Source organism: Aethalodelphis obliquidens, unplaced genomic scaffold (assembly GCF_003676395.1).
Source record: "Aethalodelphis obliquidens isolate GAN/ISIS:26980383/991018 unplaced genomic scaffold, ASM367639v1 scaffold59, whole genome shotgun sequence".
Classification (NCBI taxonomy): Eukaryota; Metazoa; Chordata; class Mammalia; order Artiodactyla; family Delphinidae; genus Aethalodelphis; species Aethalodelphis obliquidens.
This window is the reverse complement of record NW_020838003.1, coordinates 7,840,469-7,851,089: the sequence shown is the minus strand read 5'-3', so window position 1 is coordinate 7,851,089 and position 10,621 is coordinate 7,840,469.

The window sequence follows — 10,621 nt, the reverse complement described above, 5'->3', positions numbered from 1 at the left end:
CCTTAGTTAGATATATTCCTAGGTATTTTATTCTCTTTGATGCAACTGTAAATTGGATTAGTTTCTAAATTTCTCCTTCTGATTATACATTATTAGTGTATAGAAATTCAACAGATTTGTATACATTAATTTTATGTCTTGTAACTTTACTGAATTCGGTTATTACTTCTAATAGTTTTTTGGTGGTGTCTTTAGGATTTTCTGTATATAGTGTCACGTCATCTGCAAACAGTGACAGTTTTATTTCTTCCTTTTCAACTTGGGTTTCTTTTTTTTCTTTTTCTTGTCTGATTGATGTGGCTAAGTCTTCCAATACTATGTTGAATAAAAGTAGTGAGAGTGGGCTTGCTTGTCTTATTCCTGATTTTAGAAGAAATGCTTTCAGCTTTTCACCACTGAGTGTGATATTAGCAAGTTTGTCATATGTGACCTTTGTTATGTTGATGTAAGTTTACCTCTATACCCACTTTGTTGAGAGTTTTTTCTATCATAAATGCATTTTGAATTTTGGAAAAAGGTTTTCTACATCTATTGAGATAATGATATAATTTTTATTCATAAATTTGTTAATGTGGTTTATCACATTGACCGATTTGTGAATATTGAATCACCCTTTCATCCCTGGATAATCCTACTTGATCATGGTGTATTATCCTTTTAATGTATCATTGAATTTGGGTTGCTAATTTTTCACTGAGGATTTTTGCATCTATGGTCATCAGTGACATTAGCTTGTAATTTTCTTTTTTTCTGATGTGCTTGTATGGATTTGGTTTCAACATGATGTCTTCTAGAATGAATTCAGAAGTGCTCTTTCCTCTTCAAATTTTTGGAGTAGTTTGAGAAGGACAGGTATTAACTCTTACTTAAATGTTTGGTAGAATTTACCTGTGAAGCTGTCTGATCCTGGGCTTTTGCTTATTGGAAGTTTATTATTATTATTACTTATTCAAGTTTATTCCTGGTAATCAGTCTGTTCATATTTCCTAGTTCCTCTTGTTTCAGTCTTGGGAGATTTCATGTTTCTGGGAATGTATCCATTTTTTTTCTAGATTGTCCATTTTACTGGCATATAATTGTTTGTAGTAGTCTCTTATGATCTTTTGTATTTTTGTGGAGTCCATTGTAACTTCCCCTTTTTCATTTCTCATTTTATTTATTTGGGATCTCTCTCACTGTTTCTTGCTGAGTCTGGCAAAATGCTTATCAATTTAGTTCATCTTTTCAAAGAACCAGCTCTTTGTTTCATTGAACTTTTCTATTTATTTTTAGTCTCTATTCATTTATTTCTGCTCTGATCTTTGTTTTTACTTTCCTTCTACTAACTCTGGGTTTTGTTTGTTCTTCTTTTTCTACTTACTTTAGGTGTAAGGTTAGGTTATTTATCTGGGATTTTTCTTGTTTCCTGAGGTAATCTTGTATAGCTATATACTTCCCTGTTAGAACTGCTTTGTTGCCTCCCACAGGTTTTGGATTGTTGTGTTTCCATCTTCATTTATCTCTAGGTATTTTTTGATTTTCTCTTTAATTTCTTCACGGGTTCATTGGTTGTTTAGTAGCATACTGTTTAGTTTCTACGTGTTTACATTTTTTGTAGTTGTTGTTGTTGTTGTTTTTTGTGGTACATGGGCCTCTCACCACTGTGGCCTCTCCCACTGTGGAGCACAGGCTCCAGACGCGCAGGCTCAGTGGCCATGGCTTACGGGCCCAGCCGCTCCACAGCATGTGGGATCCTCCCAGACCGGGACACGAACCTGTACCACCTGCATCGGCAGGCAGACTCTCCACCACTGCGCCACCAGGGAAGCCTGTTGTTTTTTTTCTTGTAGTTGATTTCTAGGCTCATGGCATTGTGATTTGAAAAGACGTTTGATATGATTTCAGTCTTCCTAAATTTATTGAAACCTGTTTTGTGGCATGTGATCAATCCTGTAGAATGTTCCATGTGCACTTGAAAATAAAGTGTATTCTGCTGCTTTTGGATGGAATGTTATATAAATATATAGTCCCTCTGATCTCATGTGTCACTTAAGGCCAATCTTTCCTTATTGATTTTCTGTCTGGATGATCTGTCCAGTGATGTAAGTGAGGTGTTAAAGCTCCCTTGTATTACTGTGATACTGTGAATTTCTCCTTTTATGTCTTTTAATATTTGCTTTGTGTATCTAGGTGTTCCTATGTTGGGTGCATATATATTCACAATTGTTGTATATTCTTATTGGCCTGATCCCTTTATCATTATGTATTGTCTTTCTTTGTCTCTTGTCCCACTCTTTGTTTTAAATCTAATTTGTCTGATATAAGTACTGCTACCCCAGATTTCTTTTCATTTCCATTTACATGGAACACCTTTTTCCATCTCCTCTCTTTCAGTCTATGTATGTCTTATCACTGAAGTGAGTTTCTTGTAGGCCACATATATATGAATCTGTGTTTTGTATCCAATCAGCTACTCTGTGTCTTTTGACTGGAGCATTTAGTCCATTTACATTTAAAGTAATTATTGATAGGTGTGTACTTATTGCCATTTTGTTAATTGGTTCTTGTTTTTATACTTCTTTTTTCCCCTTTTTTCGTCTTTTGCTCCTGGTGATTTGATGACTATCTTTAGTGTTATATTTGGATTTCTTTTTCTTTTTTCTTTGTGTACCTATTATAGATTTTTGGTTTGTGGTTACCATGACATTTATATACAGCAATCTATATATATACAAGGTCTTTTTAAGTTGATGATTTCTTGAATTTAACAATTGTTTGTTTTAACTCCCCAACCCAAAGTTTATTGTTTTTAACATCATATTTTACATCTTTCTGTTTTGTATATTCCTTAACTGCTTATTGTGGATATTGATGATTTTACTACTTTTTTTTTTTCGGTACATGGGCCTCTCACTGTTGTGGCCTCTCCCATTGTGGAGCACAGGCTCTGGACGCACATGCTCAGCGGCCATGGCTCACGGGCCCAGCCGCTCCATGGCATGTGGGATCTTCCCGGACCGGGGCACGAACCCATGTTCCTTGCATCGGCAGGCGGACTCTCAACCACTGCGCCACCAGGGAAGCCCTGATTTTACTGCTTTTATATTTTAACCTTCCTACTTTATAAGTAAGTGGTTCATCTACTACCTTTACTGTTTATTTTTACCAATGAGATTTTTCCTTTTGTAAATTTCAAATTTTTGTTGTGTTCTTTTCTTTTCCACTTAGAAAAGTCTCTTTAATATTTCTTATGAAGCTGGCTTAGTAGTGCTGAAATCTTTTTAGCTTTTGCTTGTCTGTAAAACTCTGTCTCCTTCAAATCTGAATGATAACCTTACCAGGTAGAATATTCTTGGTTGTAGGCTTTTTCCTTTCATCACTTTAAATATAACATGCCACTCCCTCCTGGCCTGCAGTGTTTCTGATGAAAAGTCACCTAGTCATCTTAAGATAGCTCTCTTGTACATAACTCGTTGCTTTTCCCTTGCTGTTTTTAAGATTCTCTTTTTATCTTTAATTTTTGCCATTTTAATTACCATGTATCCTAGTGTGGATCTTTTTGGGTTCATCTTGTTTGGGACTCTGTGTGCTCCTGGACCTGGATACCTGTTCCTTCCCCACATTAGGAAGTTTTCAGTTATTATTTATTCAAATAAGTTCTTTGTTCCTTTCTCTCTTTCTTTTCCTTCTGGGTCTCCTATAATGGGAATGCTAGTATGCTTGATGTTATTCCAGAGGCCTGTTAAATTTTCCTCAGTTTTTAAAATTCTTTTTTCTTTTCTCTGTTAGCTTGGGTGATTTCTACTACTCTGTCTTCCAGTTTACTGATCTGTTCCTCTGTATCATCTAATCCACTTTTGATTCATTCTGGTGTATAGTTTTTAAATTTCAATTATTGTATTCTTTAACTCTCTTTGTTTTTTCTTTATATTTTCTAACTCTTTGTTAAAATTCTTCTCCCAAGGTTATTGAGCATCTTTATTATCTTTACCTTTAACTCTTTTTTTTTTTTTTTTTTTTTATAGTATGCGGGCCTCTCATTGACACGGTCCCTCCCGCTGTGGAGCACAGGCTCTGGACGTGCAGGCCCAGCGGCCACAGCCCACGGGCCCAGCCACTCCACGGCATGTGGGATCCTCCTGGACCGGGGCACAAACCCGCATCCCCTGCATCGGCAGGCAGATTCCCAACCACTGCGCCACCAGGGAAGCCCACCTTGAACTCTTTATCAGGTAGGTTGCCTATCACCTTTTCACTTAGTTCTTCTTCTGGGGTTTTAGCGTATTTCTCCTTCACCTAATTTTGCTTAATTCTCTGCTTTTATTTCTATCTATTAGTTAGGTCTGTTACATTTCCTAATCTTGGAGAAGGGACCTTATGTATGTGATTTTCAGTGGGGCCCAGCAGCACATCCCACTCTGGCCACCAGAACTGTATGCTCTTGGGGGTGCCCCTTATGTGGGCTGTTTGAGCCCTTCTGTTGTGGCAAGGCTGAGTATTGTGGGTACCCTGGTAGGTGTGGCTTGCCTATGGCCTGTTTGTCACCAGGTCTTGCCTCATGCAGAGGTTGCCAGCCCACTGATGGGTGGGGCTGAATCCCCACATGCCTGGCTGCTTGGCTTTGGGGGTTCTGGAAGTGGTACCAACCAGTTGGTGGGTGTGCAAGACCATGGTGCTAATAGGCTGAAGGGATGACTCCAAAATTGTGTTTTGCTGGCACCAGTGTCCTCATGGTAGTACAGGCTCCCCAGAATAGCTGCTGCCAGCTTCTGTGCCCCTAGGAGGAGTTCCCATTGCTTCCTACCTCTCTGGAAGGCTCTCTAAGATCAACAGGTGGGTTTGATCCAGGGTCCTTTCAAATTACCACCTCTGTGTTGGGTCTCAGAGCATGTAAGATTTTGTGTGTGCCCTTTTCCTGTGTCTCTCCAGCTCTACCATAAGCAAGCCCTGCTGGCTTTCAATGACATTCATTCTGGGGCCTCATCTTCCTGGTGTAGGACCCCTGGGCTGGGGAGCCTGACATGGGGCTTGGACCCCTAACTCCTTGGGGAGAACCTCTGCACTTGATTGTCCTCTCATTTGTGGTTCACCTTCTGGGGCTGTAGGTCTTGAATATATCCCACATCCTCCCCTACTACCTATCTTGTTGTGGTTCCTTCTTTATATCTTTAGCTGTGGAAAACCTTCTCTGCTAGTCTTCAGTTGTTCTCATTGATAAATAGTAAATAGTTTTAATTATGGTGTCCCTGTGGGATGAGGTTAGCTCAAAGTCTTCCTATTCAGCTATCTTGGTGCCTCCCCCTTTGCTTTTTATTTCCGGTGATTCTATTGATATATCCTCTAGACCAGAGATTCTTTACTCAGCCATGTCAAATCTACTAATAAGCTAATCAAAGGCATTCTTCATCAAAGCCTTCTTCAGAGACTACAGTGTTTTTTATGTCTAGAATTTTTTTTTTAGGATTTCATCTCTCTGTTTACATTGCTCATCTGTTCTTGCATGCTGTCTACTTCATATATTAGAGTCCTTAGCATGATAATCATAGTTGTTTTAAATTCTTGATCTGATAATTCCAATATCCCTGTCATGTCTGGTTCTGATGGTTGGTCTGTCTTCTCAGATTGTGTTTCTTGCCCTTTTATACGCCTTGTCATTTTTTCTTGATAACTAGATGTTTTGTACTGGGTAAAATAACTGCTGTAAGTAAGACTTGAGTAATGAGTGAGGAGTTGGGTGAGGGGAAGTGTTCTATAGTTTTATGATTAGGTCTCAGTCTTTTAGTGAGCCTACGCCTCTGGACTGTGAACTTCACAAGTGTTTCTCAGTTTTTCTCCCCTCCTTAGTTGGGACACGGTGGCCAGAGTGGGCTGGATTTGGGTGTTTCCCTTCCACCAGGCCAGTTAGGCTCTGATTATACCCCAGCAGGTTACGTTCTAGTTAACTAGTTTCTCCTGAAGGAACAGAGTGCTCTGGCATATTTCAAAATGGTTCCTTTTTCCCTCCCTTTGTCAGAAGCACAAGAAGATTTTTCTCTGATATTTACTATGGGAACCTGGTCACCTTCTGTAGATAACTCTCACAATATTTTGGGGCCTCTCCCTGTGACTGGGTCCCTCTGGAGTTTTAGCTGCCCTCACTGAGACTCCAGCAACTCATCAATTACAGCTCAATCTTTCCTACTCCAGCACGGGTTCTCATGGTGGTTTCTACTTGTGAGTCTCTGCTCTGGTTAAGCCATGAGTCCTTGTGTTCACCTGTCTCTCCAGTCTTGGGGGAAGTGGTTTTCCCTGTATCCTCCCCTCTCTTAGGGATCCAAGAAGAGTTGTTGATTTTTCAGTCTTTAACATTTTACTTGTTGTTAGAACAGAGTGGTGACTTCCAAGCTCCTTATACATGGAAACAGACACCAGAAGTCTAGTCTTCATTTTTGTTTTCCATTTTCCACTAATCTTCCCTAATTTTCTTTCTTATTCTACTTCTCTCTTTTACTATACCCTCATCATCCCCTTTCCTCCTTTTTACTGGCTTCCCTTTCTTCTCATCCTCCCCTTATTTCCCTTCCTTTATTTTCTTCACCCCACTTCTTCTGTTTAAGGTTACTCTTCCAAACTATTCTCAATGTAGGCAGTGTATCACTAAACAAACGTAAGTGTTTGAACAGGTTTTAATTAGAGAATTTAAAGAAGAGAATAGGTTAGAACTGTGAGATATAACATTGGGAGAAGTAGGGAAGGAGCTATTTTACCATTTGTGTTGAGACTCCATTCATTTAAGGCATTGAATTTCCATGGGTGTCCAATTTTATGGTTCCAAATGGCTTTTTTCTTCCCTGTTTTTTTTTCCTCTGGGGAATTATGAGGGGGAAAAAAGCAAACGATAAGGCAGGATATAGAGGTGATTCATTAACCGTAGGGTGGTTTAACGTATGAACAAGACTGGGAGTGGTAAATGACTCAGTGAGAAGCAACCCAGGGAAAATCTCCCATGAGAGAAAGCAAAAAATTACTTGAAAGCTAGGTGTCCTTTGGGAAAGTTGTTAAATAAGATCTTTAACAGACAGAATACCTGGGAGGTTTGAAGAATTGCTCTCTTGTTCATGTCTGAAGTTTTTTTTATAAGTAATTCTCTTCCCTATTTTAAGATACAAAAAGAAACTATAAGAAATAAACAGGTAATAGGTAATATTCATCCAGAATATCTTACTTTGACTTATCTTCAAGTTCATTAATCCTCCCTTTACCTTATCTAAGATGCTCATAAACCCCTATATTAAGTTCCTAATTTTGGTTATTGCATTTTTCTTTTCTAAAATGTGTTTTGTTTAAAACTAAATTTTAGTTCTCTGTCAAAATTCTTTTATTTCCTTTAACATATCAAGCATAGTTATTTTAAAGTTTTTGCTGATATCTCTGTGGCTCTCTTTTTATTTTCTCATGTTTTTCTTTTCTTTTTTTTTAAATCAGGTTCTTATTTCTTCTTCTCTTATTCTCCTTTAATTTGGATTGCATGTCTGACCTTGTATATGAAACATCGTTGGGATAATTTGAGGCCTAAGAGATGGTATCTTTCTCCAAGAGATTTTATATTGGCTTCTTTGATTTAAGGCCACTCTTCTATGGCTTTAGTTCATTCAGGGGTTAGGATAATTTGAAGCTGAGCTACAAAAAGACCTGTTTTTTCTTCAGCCATCACTGACATTGTTCTAGTATTCTGAAAATAATACTTCAATCCTTGTCACATCCCCTGCCCCAAATTTTCTGGCTATCTATTGTCTAGAGTTTAAAATTTCAAACTGCAGTGTTGGTATTCACAGTTCTCTTAACTATGACCCCTATTTTCCTTTCCAATCTTACCTTCCATTATTCTTCAAAATGTAGTTTCATTTTGTGGAATAATTTATCTAGCATTCCAGCGATATACTCTTCCACTTTCTCATTTTTGTGCCAGCATTCTGTCTGGAAAGCTTTTCTCTGTTTTCCAAATCCTCATCCTTTTCACCTTCTAGGCCTTCTCCAAATTTCATCTTGTTTATGAAGCCCCTTTTCACACCCAAGCTCATGTCACTGTCTGCCTTTTATAGGTTTTGTCCTCACCTTTTATTTAGCAAGTATAATGTACTTACTGCCATGCTAATTAAGACAACAGTGATTTATTTTTCCAGCTAGGCACTAGTTTCTTTATAGCAGTGCTTTGACTCCCTCTCTTCATTATTTCTGCAGCATGCAAAATTTTATATATAATAGTTTAGTATACAGTAGTTGCTTGAACAATACAAATCTATTTTAACCCACTGAGATTTTTATAAAGTCTTATTGAGCCATTGGTCCTGGGTACACATTACAGCCTGAGTCAACCTTTCTCAGATTTAAGTAATGTGGGGCTTCCTTCTAAAAGGGCCCTGATGGGCTCTGAGAGATGAATTAAACAGGAAAGGGTGGAGAAAAGATATATTAAACATCATGTTTTCAGTAAAAAAAAAAAAAAAATTTCTTATAGTGGTTCTTAACTAATTAAAACAAAAAGTTTGGGGAATAAATTCTCTATGCTTATTGTCCTTATATTAATAAAAGCACATTTACCAATCAAATAACAAAATCAGAAAGCCAATAACATTAATTTAATATAACAAGTGACATTGTTTTGCTAAGACTGAATCACTCTTTGGTACAGATTTCTGTGGAGCAGGTTTTTTGTAGTCGAGAATGCTTATACTACACTATATTTGTGATGACTCAATTTTCTATCACTTTTTTCTGCTCAAATGCCACAAACACTTTTTAGAGTATGCCATAACATAACATGACTTTCATTTGTCAGAAATATTAAGGTTCTCAATTCTTTTTACTTGTTAACTTAATACTTGTCATTCAAATAGAATTTGAATTTTTAAATTTTAAATATGAAAGACAATTCTATGTTTTGGGCATCTCTATCATAAGGTGGTCATCAAGATGATCCAGAATGCATTTACTATATATGTAACATATATGTATATTATATTTGTATGTATATGTATATAATATATATATTCTTCAACCTGTGAATCCCCCAAATCATATATGTGTGTATTATATATATAGTACATGTACATATATATATGTGTGTATATATATATACACACACACATATATATACATGTGTATATATATATTCTTCAACCCGTGAATCACCCCAAATCATGTCATCAGACTTTGTCTGATTCAGCTAAAACTTACTTAATCTAAGTCTACAGATTCAGCTCAAGAAACACTTGCTTGTTGCTTTTGTATCAAAATGTCACACATTCTCAATCCTTTATAAAAAGCTATACCTGATTGCATTCCCACAAATTACTATTTTAGATTCAAAAATTTAATTATTCCTAAATTCCTATTTCAAGCCTTCAGGTGGAAGTTAATTTAACAATATACTGTGGGTTTCTCTTTTCTATTTGAGCATATGGTTCAAGAATCTTATCATTCAGCTTGTGGCATCTCTGTATTTGAACTCATGTTCAGGTGTCTTTCGACTTTGTTGCATAACTGAAAGAAGTTGCAGTGCTTGAGACATTTGATTCTTTCAGTCAACAGAAGATGATCTCCTTCCTAAATTTCCAAAATTCCAAAATTTCTTCTAGTTTTAGAAATTAGAAGAACAAACATCACGAGCATCTCTTTCCTTTCTTTTGTGTTGGTGAGGCAGATGCTTTGGCTGTTTCACATCCTCTCTGCCCACATCTAATTTTAGCTGCTGCTGTCATGTTCTGTTTCCTGTAAACTGAGACTCACCTCATGCTGATAGCATCCACTATCTTGTATCTTTCTACTTTCTTGCTCAATGCCTACTCCAAAGCTGTGTGAACCTACTTGTGTTTTTTGGAAGTGTAGGGATATTAACACTCCCAGGGTGGCCCTCGATCAACAGAGCCCACAGATAAATGCTCCAGTACGTATCCTGTTTCTCAGGTGGACAGTTCTGTCAGCGTTCTAGGGAAGTTGAGCTCCTATCACCTAGAAAGCAAACTTGATTATTAAACCTTATATTGGTTCTTCTCCTCCCCTAATTTATTCCTCCTACTCCTTCATGCCTGTTCCAGAGATCATCTTCCATATAAATGACCTCAAATTAAGTTCTCGTCTGATGTTCTGCTTTTGGGGAACCCAAATTAAGACAGATTGTTCCTTTATGAGTTTAAGGATGGACTACAACTATATTCATTTAACAGATATTTACTGAGGCCTACAGTGTTTCAGGCACCGCTCAATATTCTGCTGGAAACGCAGAATGAAGAAAACAGACTAAGAATCCTCCTTTTTTTGGAAGATTACACTGTAGGGCAAATCAGTTAAGGCTCAAAGTTTTTCCATAGTGAGTGAATTTAGATTAGGATTGTAAAGAGTCAGATTGGGTGGGATTTGAGAAAAGATTGGACAGAAAGATCCAGAATCTATGGTAGTGGAGCCTAAGTCTGTTCTTCATACAGAGAGAGACAGGAAGCCACTAGTTTCCTGGAGGGAGAGAGAGACAGTTACAATTTGTTAAAAGTTTGAGATGGGCAGGGGCCAAACTCAAGCTTTGCCTCTGTCACTATTTTTCATAAGGATTAAGTCTAGTTAATAAATAGGTACTTAATAAATAATTTTTGATTTACATACAAGTTGG